Source organism: Stegostoma tigrinum, unplaced genomic scaffold, assembly GCF_030684315.1.
Source record: "Stegostoma tigrinum isolate sSteTig4 unplaced genomic scaffold, sSteTig4.hap1 scaffold_372, whole genome shotgun sequence".
In the NCBI taxonomy this organism is placed as follows: Eukaryota; Metazoa; Chordata; class Chondrichthyes; order Orectolobiformes; family Stegostomatidae; genus Stegostoma; species Stegostoma tigrinum.
The window spans coordinates 53,771-81,603 of NW_026728300.1; the positions used below are offsets into that span (position 1 = coordinate 53,771).

The 27,833-nt window shown below is 43.3% G+C and overlaps 1 long non-coding RNA gene across 3 annotated transcripts in view; it reads right to left on the reverse strand.

Annotated features, from left to right (window-relative positions):
• Nucleotides 1-497: 497 nt before the first annotated feature.
• Nucleotides 498-27,833, reverse strand: part of LOC132208378 (uncharacterized) — a 57,826-nt gene continuing 30,490 nt past the window's right edge. For 2 of the 3 annotated variants that reach the window (XR_009444456.1, XR_009444454.1), the window contains 2 exons: nucleotides 12,590-12,696; nucleotides 10,698-12,168 (listed from right to left, as the gene is read on the reverse strand). This is a non-coding gene — a long non-coding RNA (uncharacterized LOC132208378). Of the gene's footprint in view, nucleotides 907-2,725; nucleotides 3,715-10,697; nucleotides 12,169-12,589; nucleotides 12,697-27,833 lie in introns of those variants that run through there. The other variant, XR_009444455.1, reaches the window with a different exon arrangement.

Genomic DNA, 27,833 nt, shown 5'->3' on the forward strand with positions numbered 1-27,833 from the left:
GAATTCATTCCAATCACTGAACTCCTAACGCTGACCCACCCCAGATCAAAAAATTCAGCTGAGATCAGGAACTCATCTAACCTGTATGGCTGAGCTGGCTTTTAAAAAGTTTGCCAGTGAGAGAGTCCCAGTTAGAAACATTCATTCAAAAAAATACAATTGCATGGATTACTCTACAATCCTAAGCTCCATTCAAATTCAGTTGGCTGAACGGTTGGTTTGTGATGCAAAGTGATGCCCTGCAGAGAGGGCTCAATTGCCACACCAGTGAGCTTACCACAAAGGATCTTTGCCTCAACCCCTCTACTTGCCCGAGGCATGGTGATCTTCAGGTTAAATCATAACCAGTTGTCTCTCTCTAAGGAGTGGCCAAATGGCGTGCTAAGACTTTACCTTTAATCCTGATAACATAGCAACAAGCAGATAACTCAGCTGATGTCACTGACTAATAGAATCCTCAATTATACTAATATTACCGATGTGATATCATCAGAAGGCATGCTCAACTAAGTTTTAATTTTCAAATTAAGTTAACAACCATTCAATCAATATTACTTAAGTACTCATATTACTGATCGTCTCGATACAACATTGCAGTTACATCTGTTCATAAGTGAAGTGCAATGTAATTGCACTTATTTTGGTTTTATCAATGTGATCCTGCAATGAGTCAATAAGCAGGTCACCCACAGGTTGCCAATCAGTGTGGACCCCCTCAGCTGTTATCACGAGCCTCAAGATCATCCAGAGCTTTCTGCAGTTCTTGAAGTTTCTCCAATGCCTTTTCCACCTGTTTCTGCCAGTTGCTTGCATGGATTTTCAATTGCTCCCAATTTTCCTTCACTTCTGTTGACTGTTTGAGGACAGCTTTGGCAATTCTCTGGGCTCTCTCTTCCGGGTTAGGTTCTGGAAATATGAAATGCAAATAATTTATCAACTATTCATGACTTTGATCGTTGGAACTGAAGTTTTCTTTCGAAACCCCTTTCCTTTAAAAGGTCTCTCTGGACTTTATCCTGAAATTGGGAATATATAGTATAAGACTAAAGATTTTGTTACAGGCACATCAATGATAAATTCTGTAATGAGCTAGCAGGTCATGGAGCCATTAACAGAAAATCTCAGAGAACCAATACAAAGCCAAATAAAATTGTGCAGATATTTGAAATTTATGACTACCAAGGAAACTTTAAAAAAGGAAAAAGATTAGAGCGACTAAATGGGTAAAATTCTCAACAAAAGATTTGACATATCCTTTCAGGATATCTTTCATAGCTATTAAAACAAACATCCAACACAAACCAAGTTTCATCTTTCAGGACTGGCAAGTTAGAATGATAAACCCTAAGTCTACCCTGCACAATTCGCTCTAGAACTCACTCAATGAGGTTGTTACGAGATATAGAGATAACAAAGTGTGCAGCTGGATGAACGCAACAGGCCAAGCAGCATCTTAGGAGCACAAAAGCTTACATGTTGGGCCGAGACCCCTCATCAGAAAAGGGGGAGGGGGAGAGGATTCTGAACTAAATAGGGAGAGAGGGGGAGGTGGATCGAAGATGGATAGAGGGGAAGATAGTTGGAGAGGAGACAGACAAGTTGAAGAGGTGGAGCTAGTAGAGGTGAGTGTGGGTGGGGTGGTAGGGAGAGGATAGGACAGTCCGGGGAGGATGGACAGGTCAAGGGGTGAGGTTAGTAGGAAGGAAATGGGGGTGTGGTTTGAGGTGGGAGGAGGGGATAGGTGAGAGAAAGAACAGGTGAGGGAGGCGGGGACGAGCTGGGCTTGTTTTGGGATGCAGTAGGGGGAGGGGAGATTTTGAAGCTTGTGAAATCCACATTGATATTATTGGGCTGCAGGGTTCCCAAGCAGAATATGAGTTGCTGTTGCTGCAACCTTCGGGTGGCATTGTTGTGGCACTGCAGGAGGCCCAGGATGGACATGTCGTCGAAGGAATAGGAGGGGAAGTTGAAATTGTTCGCGACTGGGAGGTGCAGTTGTTTGTTGTGAACCGAGCATAGGGACTGCTTTGCAGAACACTTAAGTCTCTCCTTGGTTTCCCCGATGTTGAGGAGTCCACAACGGGTACAGCGGATGCAGTATACCAGATTGGTAGATGTGCAGTTGAACATCTGCTTGATGTGGAAAGTCTTCTTGGGGCCTGGGATGGGGGTGAGGGAGGAGGTATGGGGGCACGTGTAGCACTTCCTGCAGTTGCAGGGAAAATGTCGGGTGTGGTGGGGTTGGAGGGAAGCGTGGAGCCAACAAGGGAGTCATGGAGAGAGTGGTCTCTCCAGAAAGTAGACAAGGGTGGGGATGGAAAAATGTCTTTGGTGGTGAGGTCAGATTGCAGATGGTGGAAGTGTTGGAGGATGATGCGTTGTATCCAGAGGTTGGTAGGGTGGTATGAGAGGATGAGGGGGTTCTCTTTTGGTGCTTATTGCGGGGATGAGGTGTGAGGGATGAGTTGCAGGAAATGTGGGAGACATGGTTCTTGACCACTGTGTGTGGTTGGGTGGGGGGGTGGGGGGTTGCGGTCGTTGAAAAACAAGGACATCTGACGTGTACGGGAATGGAATGCCTCATCCTGGGAGCAGATGAGGCGGAGGTGAAGGAATTGGGAATAGGGGATGGAATTTTTGCAGGAAGGTGGGTGGGAGGTGGTGTATTCTAAGTAGCTGTGGGAGTCGGTGGGCTTGAAATGGATATCGGTTTCTGGGTGGTTACCTGAGATGGAGACAGAGAGGTCCAGGAAGGTGACAGAGGTGTTGTAGATAGTCCAGGTGAACTTGAGGTTGGTGCCTGAGATGGGGACATATATAGCTCCATTCATATTCACAAATCTCTGTTTCAAATCTAATCTTCTGAAGCACGTACGTAATTTTTCATTGTCAATGAATGTTGTTATGTTGATTGCATAGAGAAAGTGTTTCAAGAGACTGATTGGCCTCATACTTTTCATCCAATTGTATTTGGCAAGTTGACGTTCAGCACTTCTGTAACAAGTCCAATTCCAGTAAGTGGAGCAAATGGCATGGTCAACATTTCAATATAAATACAAGAGAGAAAAATTAAGACAATGGCCTGAGTGTTTCGCCCGATTACAGCAGAGGCATTAACACATACTAGGTTACATTAATTTATCTCTGAATCTACCAAGGAATGAATTCTTTGACAATGTCATGACAACATTGAGACATTTGGCAAGCTCAGGGGCAAGGGGACTGGTTCAGAACTGTGCACAGAAACGTAATGAACAGAAACACTGTATGGTGAGAATGGTACTAAAAAGGAAATGGTACAATTTCATCTCTATCAATCTGTAGTTGGAAAACACATGGTTTGAACCGGCACCAATGCAAAATTGAATTGCCATTGCGTGACATACCATGTGTTCAGAATCAGAATGAGGAAGAGATGAAGCTTAGTTATGATTCATTTCATTAAAATGAATCTTAACTAACTAATCTAATTAAACGAAGCAGTTTTACATACAGAACGCTTGTTTACAAACAAAATCTGCACTGATTGACTTCCAGATAGTAAAATGAAAGCTGTTGATCTCAGACTTTGATTATACACAGAATTGAAAGATGAAGTGACAATATTGGATTCAGGATTGCAAACTGACATCGGGGATTAAGCAACTGATAGAGACCATCCATGTAGTTAATCTTGAATTGGCAGCATTACAAGTGACCAGGACAATACCTGCTCTATAAAAATAAGAAAAATTAGAAACAGAAGACAACTAAGATACAAAAATGCGACATTCAATTCGAATTACAAAATACTTTAAGCAAACAATTTTATTTAATTCACATATATTATCTGCAATAATATCCATTTAATATTGGTTCTTCCAAACTGTTGCAGCATTTTGACATTAAAAGAATATTCCATCACAAGTATTGCTTGCTATAAAAATCCCAGCATGTTCTGAAATTCTTAGAATAAAAGTATTTCAATCCGATGGTGCTCCTGCATTATTCATCAGTTCCCCACTCAATGGGTATGTTCTGATATGCAGGAAACTTCTATTGTTCGATATGGGGACGGGTATTTACTTGGCATTGTTCTAATGGAGGCAGCACTGACAGATTATAATTTTCTTCCTGTGGGCTCTATAGTCCAGATTTTTCTCTCCTCCATTATATTGCATTAAAGATCAACAACATTCACCATTTCCTCAGTCTGAGAACCTGCCATGTTAAAAAGTGACCAATTAAAGTGTTGCATTGCCTTCAATTTCACAAGGACTGAACTAATCTGCTGCTTACGACACTGATTGCAAAATTAAAAACCATGAATTGATAACAAAAACAGCGGGATTTTGTACTTTCCCTTGTGGCAAGTTTGAAAATAGAGGACATTTAATCAGGTGGAAGGATGGCACCACCTACAATTCTGCTTAGAGCCAGATTAAATCCATGGTGAGAAGACTTGTGCATAACTTCCCAACTTCATTGCGAGTTAAAGTCCCCAATTGAGCAACTGACGTACACATACATCATCCCACAACAACTGGTATTGAGTCAACAGTGGGCAGGGGAGTCACCATTAAGAAATGTAACAGGCTTTCAAAGGCATTCAATGTGCAACATCAAGAAGGGGAAGTGGCGTGCTAATGGTGTTTCACTCAATCCTGGTCCGAGATCGAGCAATAATCGTAGGTTGGTTGCCAATGGTAACAGAGATCATCACCTCCCAAGTGACACTGCTGCTTAGTACACATGCTGGGTTCTGGTTAGCCAACCGCTCATGGAAAGTGACATCCCACCAGGTTTTCCACCGGTCTATTATGTGCCAGAGGGGAGAAAGATGTAGCTGCCTACGCATGAGAGGAGCAAGGTCAGGATGACATACCCCTTGAGGGGAGCGACCTGAGGCTGGCGTTCCCCTGAAGGGAAGCTGGTTGGGGCAAGCCGTTCCCTCATCAGTTCTCGAGTCAATGACCTAGACCCTCGTCGCTTCCACAGGATTCCATCCAGAGGCTAAATAGCTGCCTATTCATCAGTGCTTGCAACTACTTCAACTCCGATTCACAGCTGGACCTGCAGGTAAATCTGAAAAACCACTGTCCCAGAGTACAGTTTCTTTGCATAAAAGGCACATTTTCAAGCTAGGAAGTCAAGGTAAACCAATCTCTTCCAACCTTTAGAACTTTTGATGTTGGAAATCAGTCAAGTACAAAGTCGCAGCTCATCAGGAACTAAAACAAAGTTGCTGGAATAGCTCACCGGGTCTGGCAACATCTGTGATGGAAAACAAAAACAGCGTTAACGTTTCGGGTGCGGTGACCGTTCCGCAGCTCATCAGGGATGTTTATTACTGGAATATTAATTAAGTAGAAACTAAACAAAATTGGATAAAAGGCAGGAGATGGAGAGTGGTGATGCAAGGAAGTTTTCCATACTGGAGGCCTGTTGCCAGCGGTGTTCCACAGGGATCATTGCTGGGTCTGCTTTTGGTTGTCATTTATATAAATGATTTAGATGAGGATATAGAAGGCCTGGTTAGTAAGTTTGCAGATGATACCAAAATCGGTGGTACAGTGGACAGCAAAGAGGGGAAATGCCAGTTTTGAGGAAAGGTCACCAGACCCGAAACGTTAACTTTGTTTTTTCCTTCAAAGAAGCTGCCAGACTTCCTGAGATTTGACAGCAACTTTGTTTTTGTTCGCGATTTACAGCATCTGTAGTTCTTTCGGTAGTTAAGAAGGTGTTTCATGACTCAGACCTTTGAGGAGAAGAGTTGGAATGCCATGTTGAAGTTGTACAGGATATTGGTGAGGCCTCTTCTAAACTGTTGTGTCCAATTCTGGTCGGTGTTCAAGGAAGGATATTATTAAGCTGGAGAGGGTTCAGAAAAGAATTACCAGGATGTTGCCAGAAATGGAGGTTTTGAGATTTAAGGTGAGAATAGACTGGGGCTTTTTTCACTGCATCTTAGGAGGTTTCGGGGTCACCCGATGAATGTTTATAAAATAATGAGGGATCTAGATAAGGTGAACGCCAAATGTCTTTTCCCTACTGTGGAGGATTTCAAAACTATGGGGCATAGTTTTAAGATGAGAGGAGAAAGATTTAAAAAGGAAACGAGGGGCAATATTTTTATACAGAGGATTGTTCATATGTGGAATGAACTTCCAGAAGAATTGGTGGATGCGGGTACAGTTTCACTATTTAAAAGACATCCAGGTAAGTACATGAATGGAGGGATATGGCCGAGCGCAGGAGGCAGGCAGGACTACTTTAGTTTGGGATTATGGTCAGCATGGACTAATTGGACTGAAAGGTCTGTTTCGTGTTGTATCACTCTCTGACTCTATAAATACAATTTTATTTAAATGCTAGTGTATCTTCTTTAGCATTGATCAAGGGTAGGTTATGGACAAAATAGAGCTTTGTAATTAGTCTGATCTCAGCTGTTTAAGGAGACTGGTGAAGTCTTTGTTGTCAGAAAAGTGGCCTAAAAAGGAAACAAATACAAGATTGGGTTGCCTCTTGAGGTTAACCACAGATCTATGTAAATGTCTGGCTCACATTCAGGAGGACTTTGCAATGTGTGACTTACTAGTGTTTTATACCACTACAACAATCGAATATGATGGATTTGCTTTACAAGAAAAATGGTGAAGGGCTATTTTGTTTCACTTTATAATTTACAACACACTATCAAGGTCATTCATGTATGACAACTGAATGAATCAAATTCCATTTTAGTTGAGGAATCGAGTGGTAATATCAGGTTTGGCCTTTGAAATGACAAGTGTTATGATCCCAGTTGATGGTGATACTGGACAATTCAGATTCCAGGGTGAGATAAATTTTCGTTCTCTTTACTGTGGTATTCAATTACTGAAAATGCTCACAAACGGATGCCTATGTATATTTATAACAGAAGAACACAGAAAATTATTATATTAAAACCCACGTCTTGTCCTTCTCACTACACACGGTATAGGTGGACAATTCAAACTTAAAACTTGCGCAGCATTCCTCCAGTATAGAATCCAAGCTCACAAATAACATTATTATGTGAAGCCTGTTCAATATTGCTCTCCAGAGAGAGAAAAATGTTTTCATTTTCTATTAATGTCCTCTTATCATTATTTTAATTTTACTTGGATGGATTTCATTTTAACAGCATTGAAACCTTCATTTTTTTTAGTTTTATGAATCACAGAAACTCAGTAAGCAGGTACAGCAGGTATTAAGGCAGGGAAATGGAATTTTGGCATTTGTTGCTCAAGAAAGAGAGTATACAAATACAAAAGAAGGTCGCTGCAACTATGCAAGGCATTAGTGAGTCCACACCTGGAGCCCTGTGTACAGTTCTGGTCTCCTTACTTAAGGAGAGATGTCATTGTATTGGAGGCAGTCCAGTGGAGGTTCACCAGGATGATTCCAGAGACGAGAATGCATCTTAAGACAGACAGAGTAGTTTCGGCCTACATTCTCAGGTGTTCAGAACAATGAGAAGGGATCTAATTGAGGGATATAATATGTTCAAGCAGATTGATAAAGTTGACGTGGAAAGGATGGTTCCTCATGCGGGCAATAGAACAAGAGGTCATAGTTTTAGCATAGGGAAAGAAGGTTTAAAGGGATGATGAAAAATTTCTACACTGGAAGGGTCATGAATCTCTGGAATTCACTCCCTGAGAAGGCATTGGAGGGCTGTGACATTGAGCAAATTTGAAGAGGAGATAGAACGATTTTTGAGTTCATAATGGGTTCAAGAATTATGGAGAGCAGGTAGGAAACTGAAGTTGCAGCAGAGATAAGATCAACCACAATCATATCAAACAGCGGGGCTCAAGGAGCTGAATTGTCTTACTCCTCCTAGTACTTAAGTTCATTATCATTTTTGGTTTGGAGCTGTGAACTGTGAGCTGAGAGTGACCTTTGGACTGTGAGCAGCAGCTTATGTGAAAAAAGAAGAAACAATTTGATATTTGTTTATGAGGCTAGGTCTGGATGTTAATTGCAGGTCAATTCTTCTTCCAAGAAAACTCTATTGATGAGTCATTAGCAAAGAGAAACCAATATTGAACTGTCTTTAAATCAGAAGGATTGTCCCTGCAAAAGCTACAGGACAGAGATTTGATTGCCAACTGGTTGTCCTCCCATTATCAACTTATTCTAAGTTAAGAGGTCCTCTGTTACAAGTAATAATTAAATATCCCCCAAAGCCTACTGAAAGGTATTTGCATAGCTCAATGTTTTCAGAAACCAAGACAGAAGCTCAGAAATTACTGGAAATGCTCAGCGAGTCTGGCAGCATCTATGGACAGAAGTTAGAATTAACGTTTCAGATCCTGTGACACTTAGAAATAAGGAATTCTGAGGAAGGGTAATACGACCCAAAATGTTAACTCTGTTTTCTCTCCATAGATGCTGCCAGATCTGCTGGTTTTTTACAGCAACTTCTGTTTTTGTTTCTGATTTACAGCATCTGTAGATTGTTCAGATTTTAACTTAACATACAATCTCATCTGACTGTGAGATTTTAGATGATGGACAAAAACAAAATTTCTGGAAAAGCTCAGCAGGTCTGAAAACATCTGTGAAGGCAAAAAAGAGGTACGATGTCAGATCTGGTGGCCCTTCCTCAGACCTGATCAGAAGAAGGGTTAACAGATCTGAAATCTTACTTCTTTTTTTCCTTCACAGATGCTGCTGGACCTGCTGAGCTTTTCCAGCAGCTTTGTTTTTGTTCCTGATTTGCAGCATCCACAGTTCTTTCCATTTTAAAGATCATGCAGTCTGGTTAAGTAAACTGGCCAGTTACACTTGATTTAGTTTTTTCTCTTTGATACATTCCTTAATTATAATCTGTTTGTCTGTCTTTCTGTCTTTGCTAGAATTGGGGCTAGAATCAAAAAAGATGATGTTTAAGTCATAGGCGTTCGTCAGAATACCTTTTTGCTTAACTTTTTTTAAAAAAGATACTATATTGTTCATAAACTGTAAAATCTTTTGTTTTAGCTATGAACCTGGTGTCAGGTATTGTTATTCACAAAGTCTGGCACTGGCTTTTCAAAAAATCTGATTAGGAAACATTGGGATCAATTTTGAACGTCACTAAATACTTTATGTCAATGAGTTGCAAATATAGACAGTGAAGCTGATTGAATACGGCTGTGACTTCAGGTCATAAAATCAGTAATAACATACTTATATTAAATAAATAAAGACATTCCATCACATTCTCTTACTAATCAAGTTCACTTTGATTGTGACATTAATTTCTCTCCGTATTTGTTCTTGATAAAGCAACCACATTGATATTGTCTCTAATTCAGATAAGTGGGCAAGGTAAGGGCACTGTGACAGTCAGCCAGTGTTACTCAGAACAGCGGATGAGGGCTCTGTGACAGGCAGTGTTACTGAGAGGAGGGAGTGAGAGGCCTGTGACATTCAGTCAGTGATTCTGAGAGGAGGGGTTTAAGGCCGGGAGATAGTCAGAGTTACCAAGAGGAGCAGTTGAGGGCCCTGTGACGGGCCGTGTTACTGAGAGGAGTGGGTGAGGGCCCTGCGACAGGCAGTCTTACTCAGAGGAACGGCTAAGGTCCCTGTGACGGGCAGTGTTACTGAGAGGAGCGGGTGAGGGCCCTGTGACAGTCTGTCAGTGTTACTGAGGGCAACGGGTGAGCACCCTGTGACTGGCAGTGTTACTGAAAGGAGGGGGTGAGGGCACGGTGGCGGAGTGTGTTAAAGAGAGGAGGGGGTGAGGGCCCTGTGGCAGACAGTATTACTGAGAGGAGTGGGTGAGGGCTCTGTGACAGTTGTGTTACTTAGAGGAGTGGGTGAGGGCGCTGTGATGGGCAGTGTTACTGAGAGGAGCGGGTGAGGGCCCAGTGACAGTCAGGGGATGTTACTGAGAGGAGTGGGTGAGCGCCCTTTCCAATCAGTCAGTGTTACTGAGACGAGTGGGTGAGGGCCCTGTGACAGTCAGTCAGTGTAACAGAGGAGCGGGTGAGGGCCCTGTGACAGTCAGTGTTACTGAGAGGAGCGGGTAGGGGCACTGTAACAGGTAGTGTGACTGAGTGGAGCGGGTGAGAGCCCTGTGACAGTCAGTGTTACTGAGAGGAGCAGGTAAGGTCCCTGTGACGGGCAGTGTTACTGAGAGGAGCAGGTAAGGTCCCTGTGACGGGCAGTGTTATTGAAAGGAGCGGGTGAGGGCCCTGTGACAGGCAGTGTTACTGAGAGGAGCGGGTAAGGTCCCTGTGACAGGCAGTGTTACTGAAAGGAGCGGGTAAGGTCCCTGTGATGGGCAGTGTTACTGAAAGGATCGCGTGAGGGTTCTGTGACAGGCAGTGTTACTGAGAGGAGCACGTGAGGGCCCTGTATATGGCAGTGTGACTGAGCGGAGCGGTGAGCGCTCTGTGACAGTCTGAGGGCACTGTGACGGAGTGTGTTACTGAGAGGAGGGGGTGAGGGCCCTGTGACAGTCAGTCAGTGCATAACTGAGAGGGGCAGGTGAGGGCCCTATGGCAAGCAGTATTACTGAGAGGAGTGGGTGATGTCCCTGTGACGGGCAGTGTTACTGAGAGGGGGGCGCGAGGGCCCTGTGACGGGCAGTATTACTGAGAGGAGGGGGTGATGTCCCTGTGACGGGCAGTGTTACTGAGAGGGGGGGGCGAGGGCCCTGTGACGGGCAGTGTTACTGAGAGGGGGGGGGGGGGCGAGGGCCCTGTGACGGGCAGTATTACTTAGAGGAGGGGGTGAGGGCCCTGTGACGGGCAGACAGTGTTACTGAGAGCAGAGGGTTGGTGTGTGGGGTGGGGGCGCTGGGATATGGGAGAGTTTAGGCCCTAACATTGCAGAACTCAATGTTAAGTCTGGAGGGCTGTCAGGTCCCCAAGTAGAAAATGAGGTGTTGTTCTGTCTGCTTGTGCTGGGCTTCACTGGAACACTGTAGCAAGCCGGAGACAGAGATGTTGGCCAGGTTGGTTGATAGTATATGTTTCAGGGTGTTGTTTTGTGATTGAATGCAAGTTTTATGAGGAGAAACTGGTAGGCTAATTGCGTTTTCCATGCAGCAGAGGAGGCTGAGGGGAAATCTGATCGACGTATACAAAATTATGAGAGGCATAGATTGATTGTGAGAACCAGTAGACGAGTTTAAGTCAGGGGGCATAGATTTCAGGTAAACTGTCAGCTATTTAGAGGGGATCTGAGGCAAGTGTTTTCACCAAAAGTGATACAAACATGTAATATGCTGCTTGACAAGGTGGAGAAGGCAGATACGCTTGCAATATTAAAGAAGCAACAGATGAGCATTTAAAGGGCCAGGGTATGGCAGGTAATGACTCAGTGCAGGTAAATGGGATCAGTAGTTTGATGTTTGTTAGTTGGCATTGATGTTGATCAAGTGAGCCTGTTTCTATACTGCATGACTTTATGAAGCAGGGGAGGAGATATCAAAAGGTCCTGGCAAAGATTTTTCAAGTCATTTCTGGCCACAGCTAAGGTGCCAGAGGACCGCTCATACTTTTATATAAAAGAAGAAAGGACAGATCCAGAAGTTACAAGCCAGTCTAACCTTGGTGGTAGGGAAGTTATCAGAAAGAATTTTAAGGGACAAAATGTCGCTGCACTTGGAGAAACATGGAATGTTCGGGGATAGTCAGCATGGCTTTGTTGAGGTAATGCCATGGTTTGCAAATTTTATCTAATTTTTATTGAGGAGATATCAGAAGTGTTGAAGAGGGAAATTCATCTGATGTGGTCTATATGTTTTTGATAAGGTCAGTGATAGCAGACTGGTCAACAAAACAAGAGCTCATGGGATCTAAGACTCAGTGGAGTGTTGGATCCAACTTTGCCTGAAAGGCCAGAAGCAGAGGGCATGAACTCTTGCTTTTGGACATCAAGGTCCCTTTGTTTCTCAGTGCTCTCTAGGGATCTACTAGTCATTGTGAACATCTTTCACTTACCAGAGCTCCCAAAATGCATCACTACACATTTGCACTCTATCAATTGAGATTACCAGATCAAATTGTTATCCATTCAGATGCCACAAAGCTGTCAGATCAGAAAGTAACTGGATTCATGAATGATTCTCCATTTCCCCAAAGTCAGTTGATCTTCCCTGTCTCAGGCAAAGGTAGCATTTTGGTATGGCTGATATACATCTCGTGGCACGCAGAAAAGTGTCCTCTGAAAATGAGACACATCAATACATCACCAAAATATGGTAGGACAGTAAACACATGCTTTTTGCTTTTGAATATGGTAATTAAGAACACATTGCAGAACGTAAAGTCATGTAACGTTTTGTGAAAATGAACAAAAACATATTTCAAGATGCTGATCTATAAATTTTCTAATAATTTGAAGTTACCACGATCACTAGGTGAGTGGAAACATTTTCAATTGTTCCCACAACAAACAATTCTAAGTAACTGTCACAGAATCTTCTGTCATGCGCTGTAACATGTTTCTTTAAATAACATACGAGTCCCTGCATTATTTCTCACTCTCCAGCTTAGCATTACTTTATTTCTAAAATCTTACTCCTCTATAAAGCCAAGTGTTCTGCAGAAAAGTGGTTGTTCCTGCAATAGATGAAGTGGCTGACCTGTTTAAACATGAAGGTGTCAGCGCGGCTCCTCTGGCCCTTCTATGGGCTGAATCCAAAGCAGTTATGATTGTCTCCTCCTTATCCATTAGTTCATGTCTGAGTGCCTGCACGTGAAATTCCATTGAGAAATTATCACCATTTGAAAGCAACACTGTACATTTCCATTTAGTAAATCCAATCAATCAGCACTGTCAAAAAAAAACACTGATAATTGTATTAGGTTCCAATGAAGTAGTCAATCACTTAAGTTTCTAATATTGAAAGTACATTTAATGCAGAAAGACTAATTACCACCGCAACCTTAAGCAACAGTCAAGCAATGCTGACACAACATGTTAATGCCCATTAGAAGGCCTCTATTTATCAGATATCAGAAGTATTGAAGAGGGAAATTCATCTGATGTGGTCTATATGTTTTTCATATTATGTTCTTCATATTAAATGTGCTAATCTGTGGATGGGGACAAAGGATGAAGATGGGCATATTTACAGAAAAACACCGTGACTGACAAATCACATCACTGGTTGGAAATGAGAATTGAGAGGAAGATACAAAGATGCTTCAAGAGGATTTGGAGTGACTAAGAGAGAGGGCAAAAAAAATTGTTTGATTCACTTTTTTTTTGAGCAGCTCATGCTGGGTTCATCCTCACCTTCACCAGCTCTCACCTGTGGCTCCAAATAGTTACTAGAATCTGACAGAAGCCACATAATTGTAAAAAAAATTTCAATAGTAAGGTCAAATGCAGGGAAGGTAAACACTGCATCTCTTACAATTGGTGACTTTATGATTGGTCTATTCTAGCAGGCAAAGGCTGATTCTCCAATACTGGACAGATGAGACCAATCTCAAGGCCAATGGTCACGAGCACAGAACCATGTTGTGGAACATCTGGTTTCCGGGACAATTCACTCTAGATCTCCCAAACATACTGAAGAACTTGCAGCTTCTAATGTTGCTGTTCCAGTTTCAGAAAAACAGAGCTTGATTTTTGTTTTTTCATGAGATAAGACCCCTAACAAACAAAAAAAAATTCTGAAGAGACACAGTTTGTTTCTTGTGATTCAGGCCAGGATTTGTTCACACAACAATGATGGGAAAGTTAGAGGAAAAGTTTCCATATAATGGAATAGGGAATGCTTTTACTGCAAGTGATTATTCAAGCAAAATCTAGTGCTTCACTTAAAAGGGAACTGGGTGAAATATTTACAAGAAAAGAAAATTAAAACAAAGGAAACAAGTAGGGAATTTGGATGAAAAGTCCCCCTTCCTCCATTAGGAGGGTAGCACCAGCACATGCAAGACTAAACTAATCATCCTCAGGGCAAATTTTGTTTTAAATCAATTAGAGAAGGAATATAAATGTGGTTCCATTGTTTATAAAGGGTACGAAGGAAATGCCAAACAATTAAAAGCCTGCTTGTCTTACGTTAGTGGTGGGAAAATTTTAAAATCGATCTGAGAGATCAAATAAACTAACTGAGAAAGGCATGGACTAGTCATGGATAGTCAGCACGGCTTTGTGAAGGTAAGGTCATTACTTACAAATTTAGTTGAATTCTTTAAGAAAGTGGCAAGGAGGATCGATGAGGGTTGCGCAATGAATTTGTCGACATGGATTTTAGCAAAGCAATTGATAACGTCCCACCTGAGAAGTGCAAAAAAGTGAAAGCTCATGGGTCATGGGATACGGAGTAATGTGTTGACTAATCGGCTTAGTGGCAGGAAACAAGGGTAATTGTTCATGGCTGTGCTTATGAACAGAAAGCAATTTCCATTGGTGTTTCACAGGGCTTGATTTTGGGGCCCCTTTAATTTATTTTATAGATGAACGATTCAGACTTGAACATGGGGGGCACAATTGGTAAATTGGCAGACAACTGAAAAATTGGATGTAAGGTGGCTAGGACAGAGGATAGCTCCAAGTTCCAAAATGATATTAGATGGGTTGGCGGAGAAGGCAGGAAAGCAACAGATGGAGCACAACTCTGACAAGTGTGATGCATTGCTTTTCATGAGGACATAAAGGGAATACACAATAAATAGGAACATACTGAGAGGGGTAGATGAAGTGGGGGATCTAAGCATGGAAGTGAACAGGTTCCTAAAGGTAGCACTACAGGTCAGTAATGTTCTGATGAAGGCACAGGGAATGCTTTGCCTCATTGGGAAAAGTGTAGATTACCAAAGTAAGGACATCATGATAAAACTGTACAAGATACTGATGATGCCACAACTGGAGTAGTGTGTGCAGTTGTGTTCATCACAATCCAGGAAGTATATAATAACTCTGGAGACAGTGCAGAAAAGATTTACTCAAATATTGCCAAAGCTGGAGAATTGTAAATATGAGGCTGTTTTCCTTGGAACAGAAAAGTCTGAGGGATGACATGATTGAGGTATACAAAACAGTGAAGGGCAGAGATAGGGTAGAGTTAGTGTAGACAGGAGGAAGCTGCTTCCCTTGGCAGAGAATTCAAAAATCAGCAGTTACAGAGTCAAGCTAAGTGGCAGAAGGGTTAGAGGGGATGTGGGAAAATCCGTTTTATGCAGAGGGTGATGGGTGTCAGGAATTTGCTGCCTGAATTGGTGTTGGACTAAGAGATTCTAAACTCTTTTAAGAAGTACCTGGATCTGCACTTTAAGTGCTGCAGGTCCATGTACGTTTGTAACAATTTGGGATTAAAAAAGGCATCAGATGTCTATGGGTCAGTATGGACAAAGATGGCTGAATGGCTCCCTTCTGGTTTATATCATTTGTATGGCTCTATGTTGGTCCTGCGCAAGGCCAGCATACATTGGTCACACATTATCACTGTTGCAAAGGCACTGAACTAACTTCATGGACCGCAAGTGTTCATCTGGGATAGATACCCTGCACAAGACTGATAGATAGGGATGGCCAGGATTCTGGCCCAGCATTTGATCTGATTTATTTGATTTATTGCAGTCACACGTACCCAATACAGGTGAACTACCCTTGTTTTTCCAGTGGGAACTGCTGTCAGATGAGTTATTGCAGTGCATTTTGTAGATGGTACACAATGCCCCCATTGTCTATCAGCAGTAGACAAACATCAATGTTGAGGTGATGGAAATGGTGCCAATCAAGCATGGATGGCATCAAGCTTCTTGAGTGTTACTGGAGCTGCGGCATCCAGGCAATCATATTCCATCACACTCCCAACTTTGCCTTGTCAGAGATGGACAAGCTTTGGGGAGAAACGAGAGGAGATACTAACCACATGATTCCCAGACGTGCTCTTGTAGCCACAGTATTTATATGGCTTATCTCATGCAGGTTCAAGTCAGTAGTAACGCCCATGAAGTTGATAACAGAATTTCAGTGTTGAAACTCAACAAAGGAAGATGGTGAGATTCTCTCTTGTTAGAGATGATCATTGCCTGGCACCTCTGTGGTGCAAACATTATTTGGCACTCATCAGTTCAAGCCCGAGTATTATCGACATCTTGCTGTTGATGCTAAACACTGTGCAATTATTAGTAAACATCCCCAAGATTCATCCTTGAGTTGACCATTTTGCCATCCTTCCACTGTGTCCTTCCACTGTGAAACAGTGAATAAATATAACTTAGATACATAAATGGAACTGTCCTGTTCAAAGGTCAAATCCAAAACTTCCAAAATATACAGCTTCTGTCTCACTGAGCTGAACCAGACACTTGATTCTTCCTCCTTGTAACCATGCAGCCAATGCACAGGAAGGGTCATGTGCTGGCTGATTGGTGACCTCAGTGCAATTGTTTCACTTATTTAATTTTGATCAGCAAACAAGCAAGCATACAAGCATCCAAAGTTGGTGTATTATGTGATTTTATGAAGGGAAGGTCGTGCCTCAGAAACCTTATTGAGTTCTTTGAGAAGGTGACCAAACAGGTAGATGAGAGTAAACCGTTTGATGTGGTGTATATGGATTTCGGCAAGGTTCGATAAGGTTCCCCACAATAGGCTATTGTACAAAATGTGGAGGAAGGGAATTGTGGGAGATATAGCAGTTTGGATTGGAAATTGGCTTGCTGAAAGAAGACAGAAGGTGGTAGTTGATGGGAAATGTTCATCCTGGAGACCAGTTACTAGTGGTGTACCGCAAGGGTCGGTGTTGGGTCCACTGCTGTTTGTCATTTTTATAAATGACCTGGATGAGGGCGCAGAAGGATGGGTTAGTAAATTTGCAGATGACACTATGGTCGGTGGAGTTGTGGATAGTGATGAAGGATGCTGTAGGTTGCAGAGAGACATAGATAAGCTGCAGAGCTGGGCTGAGAGGTGGCAAATGGAGTTTAATGCAGACAAGTGTGAGGTGATGCACTTTGGTAGGAGTAACCGGAAGGCAAAGTACAGGGCTAATGGTAAGATTCTTAGCAGTGTAGATGAGCAGAGAGATCTCGGTGTCCATATACACAGATCCTTGAAAGTTGCCACCCAGGTTGACAGGGCTGTTAAGAAGGCATACAGTGTTTTAGCTTTTATTAATAGAGGGATCGAGTTCCGGAACCAAGAGGTTATGGTGGAGCTGTACAAAACTCTGGTGTGGCCGCACTTGGAGTATTGTGTACATTTCTGGTCACCGCATTATAAGAAGGATGTGGAAGCTTTGGAAAGGGTGCAGAGCAGATTTACGAGGAGGTTGCGTGGTATGGAGGGAAGGTCTTACGAGGAAAGGCTGAGGGACTTGAGGCTGTTTTCATTAGAGAGAAGAAGGTTGAGAGGTGACTTAATTGAAACATATCAAATAATCAGAGGGTTAGATAGGGTGGATAGGGAGAGCCTTTTTCCTAGGATGGTGACAGCGAGCACGAGGGGGCACAGCTTTAAATTGAGGGGTGAAAGATATAGGACAGATGTCAGAGGTAGTTTCTTTACTCAGAGAGTAGTAAGGGAATGGAACGCTTTGCCTGCAACGGTGGTAGATTCGCCAACTTTAGGAGCATTTAAGTCGTCATTGGACAAGCATATGGACGCACATGGAATAGTGTAGGTTAGATGGGCTTAAGATCAGTATGACAGGTCAGCACAACATCAAGGTCCGAAGGGCCTGTACTATGCTGTAATGTTCTATAAAAACTCTGTATTGCAAGAAAAGACAAACAAAACATTGTATCGTATTATCCTACATGACAAGGCAAAGGGATCCTTTTATCAAATGGAAAGAAAGAATAGATATAATGTTGCAAAGATTAATCACAAGCCAGAGGATCGAGAAATTCTTAAAAGGCAGAAAACAACCAAAAAAAGAAGGGGATTAGGTAAACTTTGAGGATGGACTTGCAAATAATATCAGGACAGGCAACTGGAACTTTGTTAAATATATAGAAAGGAGGACAGGCCAAAGTTAATACAAGCCCCTAAGAGAATGAGGTTGGAGAAATAATATTGGGGAACCAGGAAATGGCTGAAGAGTTAAATAAATTCTTTGCATGAGTCCTCAAGGCCTACTGGTATTATCATTAACCTATTAATCCAGAAACCCAGAAAATGTTCTGGGGACCTGGGTTCGATGGTGGAAGTTTAATTTTTAAAAGAAGTCTGGACTTAAGAATCTACCGATCACCATGAATCCATTGTCACTAATGTCCTTCAAGGGAGGAAATCTGCCAACCTCACCTGGTCTGGCCCACATATGACTCCAGACCACAGCAATGAGCTTGACTCTCAACTGCCCTCTAAAATGGCCTCGCAAGCCACTCAGTTGGACCAACCACTACTTAGACTCAAAGAAATGAAACTGGATAAATCACACAGCATTGACCTAGGCACCAGAAAAGACAATGGCAGAAACTGCCCTGTCAACCATGCAAAGTCCTCCTCACTAACATCTTGGGGTTCGTGCCAAAATTGGGAGAACTGTCTCACAGATTAGTTAATCAACAGTCTGACACAGTCATAATATCTTTCACACAATGTCCCAGACTCCACCATCACCATCACCATCCCTGGATATGTCCTCTCTCACCGGCAGGACAGACCCAGCAGAGGTGGTGGCACAGTGGTGTACAGTCAGGACAGTGTTGCTCTAGGAGGCCTCAGCATTGACTCTGGACCCCATGAAGCCTCATGGCTTCAAGTTAAACATGGCCAAGGAAAGCTCTTGCCGATTACCACGTACCGTCCTCCCTCAGCTGCTGAATCAGTACTCTGCAATGTTGAACAACACTTAGAGGAAGCACTGAGGATGGCAAGGGCACAAAATGTATTCTGGGTGGGGGATTTCAATATCCACTGCTAAGAGTAGCTCAGCACCAGTGCTACTGATCGAGCTGGTCAGATCCTAAAGGACACAGCTGCCAGACTGGGTTTGCGGCACGTGGTGAGGGAGCCAACAAGAGGGAAAAACATACTTGACCTCATCCTTACTAATCTGCCAGCTGCAGTTGCATCTGTCCATGTCAGTATCAGTAAGAGTGACCATCGCACAGTCCTTGTGGAACAACGTCCCGCCATCACATTGAGAACAACCTCCATCATGTGTGTGGCACTATCACTGCAGTAAATGGGACAGACTTCACATAGATCTAGCAACTCAAGGCTGGGCATCCATGAGGTGCTGTGGGCCATCAACAGCAGCAGAATTGAACTCTAGCACAATCTACAACCTTCGTGGCTCAGTATGTCCCTCACTCAACCGTTACCATCAATCCTGGTTTAATGGAGAGTGCAGGAGGGCATGCCAGGAGCAGCACCAGGCTTACCTGAAGATGAGGAATCAACTTGGTGAAGCCACCAAACAGGACTACTTGCATGCCAAATAGCGAAAGCAGCAAGTGATAGGCAGAGCTAATCAATCTCACCATGGATCTGATGTAAGTTCTGCAGCCCTGCCACATCCAGTCATGAATGGCAATGGACAATTAAACAACTCACTGGAGGAGGAGGAGGCACCACAAATGTCCCCATCCTCAACGATGGAAGAACCAAGCACATCAGTGCAAAACATGAGGCTGAAGCATTTGCAGAAATCTTTAGCCACAAGCGCTGAATGGGTGATCAAACTCGGCCTCCTCCAGTGATCCCCACTATTGCAGATACCAGTCTTCTGTCAATTCAATTCACTCCATGTGATATCAAGAAATGGTTAGGGACACTGGATACTGCAAAGGCTATGGGTCCTGGCAACATTCCAGCAACAGTACTGAAGATTTGTGCTCCAGAACTTGCTGCTGCCTGAGCCAAGCTGTTCTAGTTTGTTTCAACACTGGTATCTACCTGACAATGTAGAAAATTGCCCAAGTATGTCCTGTACAGAAAAAGCAGGACAAAACCAGGCCAGCCAATTACTGCTCCATTAGTCTACTCTCAATCATCAGTAAAGTGATGGAAGGTGTGATCAACAGTGCTATCAGGCAGCACCTGCTCAGAAATAACCTACTCAGTTACGCCCAGTTTGGGTTCTGCCGTGGCCACTCAGCTCCTGACCCCATCACAGCCTTGGTTCAAACGTGGACAAAAGAGCTGAATTCCAGAGCTGAAGTGAGAGCGACAACCCTTCACATCAAGGCTGCATCTGACCGAGTGTGGCATCAAGGTGCCCTAGCAAAATGGGAATCAATGGGTTTCACAGGCAAACTCACCGGTGGTTGGAGTTATACCTGACACATGGGAAGGTGGTTGTGGTTGCTGGCAGTCAATCATTTCAGCTCCAGAAGATCTCTGCAGGAGTTCCTCAGGGTAGTGTCCTCGGCCCAACCATCTTCGGCTACTTCATCAATGACCTTCCCGCCATCATAAGGTCAGAAGTGGGGATGTTCGCTGATGTTTGCACAATGTTCAGCACCATTTGACTTCTCAGACACTGAAGCAGTCCAAGTTCACGTGCAACAAGATCCGGACAATATCCAGGCTTGGGCTGACAAGTGCCAAGTGACATTTGCGCCACACAAATGCCAGGCTCTGACCATCTCTTGACATTCAAGAGTGTTACCATCAATGAATCCCTCACTGTCAGCTGGGCGTTACCATTGACCAGAAACTCAACTGGTCATCACATTAAGATAGTGGCCACATGAGGAGGCCAGATGCTGGGAATATCACATCAAATAACTCACCCCCTGACTCCTCAAAGCCTGTCCGCCATCTAAAAGGCACAAGTCAGGAGTGCGATGGAACACTCCCCACTTGCCTGGATGAGTGCAGCTCCATCAACACTCAAGAAGCTTGACACCATCCAGGACAAAGCAGCCAGTACAACATCTACAAGTATCCACTCCCTCCATCTGCAATGCTCAGTAGCAGCGGTGGGTACTAACTACAAGATGCACTGCAAAAATTCACCAATGCTCCTCAGACAGCACCTTCTAAACCCAAGACCACTTCCATCCAGAAGGACAAGGGCAGCAGACATATGGGAACACCACCGCCTCCAAGTCCCTCACCATCTTGACTTGGAAATACATTGCCATTCCTTCCCCTCAAAATCCCGGAATTCCCTCCCTAATAGCGCTGTGGGTCAACCCACAGCAGGAAGAATGCAGTGGTTCAAGAAGGCAGCTCACCATCACCTTCTCAAGAGGCAACTCAGGATGGGCAAGAAATACTGGCCAGGCAGTGACACACATGTCCCACAAATGAATACAGTCACAGTAAAAGACACTGACAGTGTTCCAAAATTCCTGCATAATCAAAGGGCAAATGATAGGACAGGATATAAAACAGCAACTATCCCTAAAGAAAAGATATGAGGGAAACTAACTGGGTTAAAGACCATTAGGTCCCCTGGGCCCGAAGTGCTGCATCCCAGGATATTAAAAGTAATAGCTATAGTGATAGTTGATGCACTGATCACAATCTCTCCAGTATCCTTGGCTTTTCAAAAAGTCCCAGTGCCCCACAGGGCAGTATGGTGGCTCAGTGAGGAGCATGCTGTTTCACAGTGGCAGGGACCTGGATTCAATCCCATCCACAGGTGATTTTCTGTGAGGAATCTGCACCTTATCCCCGTGTCTGTGTGGGTTTCTTCGAGCTGCTCCGGTCTCTTCCCACAATCCAAACATGCACAGATTAGGTGGATTAGCCATGGGAAATGCAAGGTTGCAGGGGCTGGGCAGCTGGTTGAATCTGGGTGCCATGCTCTTCCGAGAGTCAGTTTGGACACAATGGGCCAAGTGGCCTGCTCTCATGCTGCAGGGATGCTATGACTAGTACCTTTATTTTAGAAAGGAAAGGAGACAAAAAAGATAACTACTGGCCAGTTAGCTTAATGTCTGTTATTGGAAAATGCAAGAGCCTATCAGAAAAGATGTAATTGCAGAGCACTTAAAATACGTAATACAATCACAGTCACTACGGCTTGATAAACAGGAAATTGTGCATGACAGATTTATAAGAATTCCATGAGGAGATTACAAGTAGTACAAATAAAAGGGTGTGACATTCAAAAAGGTATTTGTAAAAATAATCACACTTCAAGCAGATAAGACTTTTAATAAGACCACATAGTTTTGGGGAAATATATTAACATGGATAGGGGATTGACCAAATAATAGAGAACAGACATTTGGTACAGGGGGAGTCATTTCCAGGTTGGCAAGCTGTAAAAAGTGAACTGCCATACGGATCAATGCCACGGCCATTCTTGTTGCGAATAAATATTAATGACATAGTGATGAAAGTGAATGTACTATTACTGAGCTTACAGAAAACACAAAAATAGGTATGGAAGACAAGTGATGAGACTGCCAGACTGCCTGCAGAGGGATGTACAAAAGTTAAGATGCTCAGACTGGAGTATTTTTAACAGTATGGGAATGAAACGCTATAGGGAAACGGCAGGAAAGTGGTATCGAGGAATATCAGTATTTTATGATCTCATTGAGTGGCAGACTCAATGGACTGAATAGCCTTCTGCTCATTCATCATATTTCAAGAGTAAAACCTAGAGTCAATGAAATTCTAATTGAATTAAATATGGAAAATCAGCAAGGACATGTTACATTGCTTAACCCAAAGTCAAAGTACAAAAGCAGATTCCACAAAAGCACAGATAGCACATTCTTTGAGATGCCTCTTACTTCCAGACCAAAACGTTGCAACAAAAACTCACTAATGTAGAACCAAGAATACAAATATTCATGCAGCTACTTTCATGATGTGAAATGTCAATGTGATCTGTCACCCGCCAGTGACACAATAAGCAATGCTGCAGTAAGGTCAAGACAGACAATTAGGATGATTATTATTGATCAGTTTGGGTATTCAGAGACAGTGAGGGGGTTCTCAGACAATGTTGAACCTCAAAGCACTTACAATCTGGGATTATGGTTTCCCTCCAGCACTACATTACAAAAGAAGAAGAAATGCTGAGAAATCAAAGGTCGAAAAACATGGCATACGTTTTAGGCAACACAGGAAGAAACCAGAGTGTGTCCAAATTCTGTGACAGAATATAATTTTCATACAACGCTTTCCTTAACATTTGGAAATGAGAAAGTATCTTTCATCAATGTTGTGTATATGGCTGCATTATTTTCTCTCAAACTGTGTTCTGTCATTGCTGTGAACAAAACAAAAAGTGTTCTGGAGAGATAGCAGGAACTGCACATGCTGGAGAATCGGAGTTAACGAGGTGTACAACTGGATGAACACAGCAGGCCAAGCAGCATCAGAGGAGTAGGAAAGCTGACGTTTCGGGCCTAGACCCTTCTTCAGAAACATCAGCTTTCCTACTCCTCTGATGCTGCTTGTCCTGCTGTGTCCATCCAGCTCTCCACCTTGTTGTCTCAGAAACAGTGTTACAGTGATTAGTATGAGTCCTAGCTCTGACCAACTTTTTGTGCGAAAGGTTGAATATTCATCATTCTAGTTCTTGTACTCATTTTGCAGGACCTAAATGCCACAGCACAGTGGCTGAGTGGTTAGCACCACTGCCTTACAGTGACAGGGCCCCAGGATCGATTCCAGTTGTGGACAACTGTCTGTGTGGAGTTTGCGCATTCTCCCCATGACTGTTTGAGTTTCCTCCAGTTACTCCCATTTCTTCCCACACTCTAAAAGATATTGCTGCTACGGGATTGTACGACATAATAAATGTGTTAGTGAGAATGGGGGGAAAAGAGTCCCTTAAGACACAAGGGTAGCCTTGGAGAAAGTCTCAAGGGCAACAAGGTGGTGCAGTGGTTGGCACTACTGCCTCACAGTACCAGGGACCTGGGCTCAATTCCACCCTTGGGTGACTCTTCGTTTACACATTCTCCCCATGTCTGTGAGGGTTTTCGCTAGGTGCTCCAGTTTCCTACCACAGTCCAAAGATGTGCAAATTAGGTGGATTGACCACACTAAATTGTCCATAGCTACCAGGTTTGTTAGCCTTGCAGGGGTAGGTGTGGACCTGTTGGGCTGAATGTTTCTACACTGTAGGGATTCAGTGAACCCTCTTTCTACCGATGTCGTTGGCAGAAATGTGCACAATGAGCTATGTAGGAATCCTGCTCATTGACTGCAGCTCCACCTTCAACACTATTATCCCCTCCAGACTGATCTCAAAACTCTATGACCTAGGTTTCTGCTCTGCCCTCTGCTACTGGATCCTTAACTTTCTGACCCAAAACCACAGTGAAGATAGGTAACTGCCCCTCCTCCACAATAACACTAGTGCCCTCTAAGGATGTTTCCTCAGCCCCCTACTGCACTCCTTGTGCACCCATGACTGTGTTGCCAAATTCCAAATTAACGCCATCTGCAAGTTAACTGACGACACCACTGCAGTGGGATGGATATCTAACAATGAATCAAAATACAGAAGGGAGGCAAAGGGTTTGGTGACGTGGTGCAGAGAACAACCTCTCTCTCGATGTCGGCAAAACTAAAGAACTGATCACTGATTTCAAAAGACAGGAGGAGAACACGCCCTGATGTATATCAATGGAACTGAGGTTGAGAGGGTGGAGCGTGTCAAGTTCCCCGGTATGACGATAATCAACAACCCGTCCTGGACTTTCCACGAAAATACGTTGGTCAAGGCGGCACAACAATGCCTCTCCTTCCTCGGGCGGCTCAGGAAATTTGGCCTGACCAATTTCTACAGATGCACCATTAAAAGCACATTGTCCAAGTGTATAATGGCCTGGTATGGCAACTATTCTGCCCAGGACTGAGAAACTACAGAAGCGGGTGTGCACAGCCCAGATCATCACGGAAGCCAACCTCTCATCCAAGGACTCCATTTACATGGCTCACTGCTGCGGAAAGGTAGCCAGCATCACCAAAGACCCATCGCACCTACGTAATGATCTCCTACATCCTCTTCCATCAGGCACCAGGTACAGAAGCCTGAACACATGCACACCAACAGTTTTAGGAACAGCTTCTTCCCAGTTGTTATCAGACTGATAAATAGACTCTCTAGCCTGAAATAACGCTGATCTTGCTAACATTGATCTCACTGAGCGCATGCTCTGTTCAATGTAACCTGCATGCCTCTGTCATTTTCATCTGTATATCCTTCGCTTACTATGATCTGCCTGTACCACTCATAAATAAAGATTTTCACTGTACTTTGGTACACGTGACAATAAATCAATCAATTAGTCAACAACCTTAATACAAGTTTGAGGAACAAGACTTCATCATCTGTCTTGTCACTTTCTAGCCTTCTGGTCCAATATTAAGTTCAACCAATTTAGATCAGAACCTACGCTTCCATCTTGCTCCTGTATCCCTTTTTGCATTCAGATGCCTATGTAGCTATTCACACCTCTTCTGGACACAACCTTTGATTTTTTTAAAAAAAATTACCATTGTGTTACCAAGCTTTTGCAAAAAATAATGTTTCGTAACATAATTTCTTCTACCCTCCACCTCATCACAAGCATTCCCTCGAGAATTTTTGGGAGTTTTCCGACCTCCTGTCTACCAGCCGGAAATACCTTACATTTGTGTCTTTCATTTCAGAGAGACTTTTATTACCAAAGCAGTTTTGTCTTACACCCAATGGAACAAACGCAAGAACATGATATTTCAAACAATTGGAATAATTTATACGAGAAGAAAAACATGTCGTGTGGTTGACAAGTCCACTCTTGTGGACTGAATGAGGGTGTACCGCAGGATAATCACCTAATCAATGTATCATTTCCCCTTTGCAGAGAAAACACTGGAAAAATTGAATATACCTGTATGTTTGAACAGATGAAGTACGGGTAAATCGCTGTTTCACTTTACAAGTGTATTTGGGACCTTGCTTGGTGACTGAGGAAATGGTCACTTTGGAATGCTGAAAGGGGATACTGGTGAAGATGCTGGAAGATAATCTGCTGAATGCAGAGGTTGATGGAGGGACAAGCTGAGAATAAGGAGAATTTATGATTCTGGGATAGGTGGAATGGATGAGGGCCGAATTTTGTGAAATGGATCAAAGTGAAAGTTCTGCGAACCATGTTGGGGTCCTTGGTTGTGGAAAAGAGAAAGCATCTCACACGTGCCGGTGCGGTGTGCTCTGCTCATTACAAACAAGCAGTTTTCAGTCGGCCAATCATTATCATATATGACCTATATGTCTGGCATAATACTGGCTGCAAATTTCATAGACAATGTTGGTCAATGCAATGAGGATTATTTTTGGACTGACAACAGCATCCTGCTAGGGGAAAATACCATTCACATAACCACTATACAGCAGCAGCATGAATTACTTGCTTAAGCTCAAACTTTTGAGAAGCTTTGGTTTTCCATGGCAATTTGAGGTAGACCAGGCACTTTTCAGTTCTAAAATTTGAACCATTTGACAATGCACAGTATACACATCAGTCATCTACTTGTGATATCCATTATAGAACATAGAACATAGAACAATACGGCACAGAACAGGCCCTTCGGCCCTCGACGTTGCGCCGACCTGTGAACTAATCTAAGCCCCTCCCCTGACACAATCCCATCATTATCCATATGCTTATCCAAGGACTGTTGAAATGCCCCTAATGTGGCTGAGTTAACTACTTTGGCATGCGGGGCATTCCACGCCCATAGCACTCTCTGAGTAAAGAACCTGCCTCTGACATCTGTCTTAAATCTATCACCCCTCAATTTGTAGCTATGCCCCCTTGTACAAGCTGAAATCATCATCCTCTGAAAAAGACTCTCACTGTCCACAATATCTAATTTTCTGATCATCTTATATGTCTCTATTAAATCCCCCCTTAGCCTCCTTTTCTCCAATGAGAACAGACCCAAGTCTCTCAGCCTTTCTTCATAGGGCCTGTGCTCCAGACCAGGCTGCATCCTGGTAAATCTCCTCTGCACCTTTTCCAATGCTTCAACATCCTTCCTGTCATGGGGCGACCAGAACTGCACGCAATATTCCAAATGAGGCTGCACTAGCATTTTGTACAGTTGGAGCATGACATCATGGCTCCGGAAGTCAATCCCTATAAATCCCGTGACTGTACAAAACGCTAGTCGAGTAGCCTGTATCTCAGTATTCTCCTCGACAACATTGTCGTTTTCCAGAGTGAATACTGTCAAAAAATATTCAATTAGTGCTTCCCCTATCTCCTCTGACTCCACACACAACTTCCCACTACTGTCCTTGATTGGCCCTCATCTTACTCTCGTCATTCTTTTATCTTTTATCTTATTTATCTTCATGATGTACTTTATGAGCAATACCACACATCCCCACATCACTTTAAACCTTTGGAACCTTAACAAGTTGTAGATATCTCCAATTAGCTCACTTCTTCGCTTGAAGCAGAGCAAGGACTAAGTCCTGCACGGTGAAAATGTTAGAAACAACAATGAGCACTGTCCTGCCGAGCCTTACCTAACTTCGTTACTGACCAAACTACCAGCACCCAGTTCAAAGTTGCACAATTGCTCAAGCTTTGCATTTCAGAGAGTGACTATTGTAAACATGGAAGCTAGGAGGAGGGAGGAGGCCAAATGGCTCTTTGAGCCTGCTCCACCATTCTTCATGATCATGACTGATCATCCAACTCAACAGCCTAATCCTGCTTTCTCTCCATAACACTTGATCCCATTCACCCCAAGTGTTATATCTAGCCATATCTTGAATACGTTCAATGTTTTGACATGAACTGCTTGCTTTGGTAATGATTTCCACGGACTCACCATTCTTTGGGTGAAGAAATACCTCCGAAATCGTCTATCCTGAATCCTCATACTGTGACCCCTGGTTCTGGACACACCCACCACTGGGAACTGCATCTATCCTGTCCAGTCCTGTTCGAATTTTATAAGTCACCTCATTCATTTGAATTCCAGCGAGAACA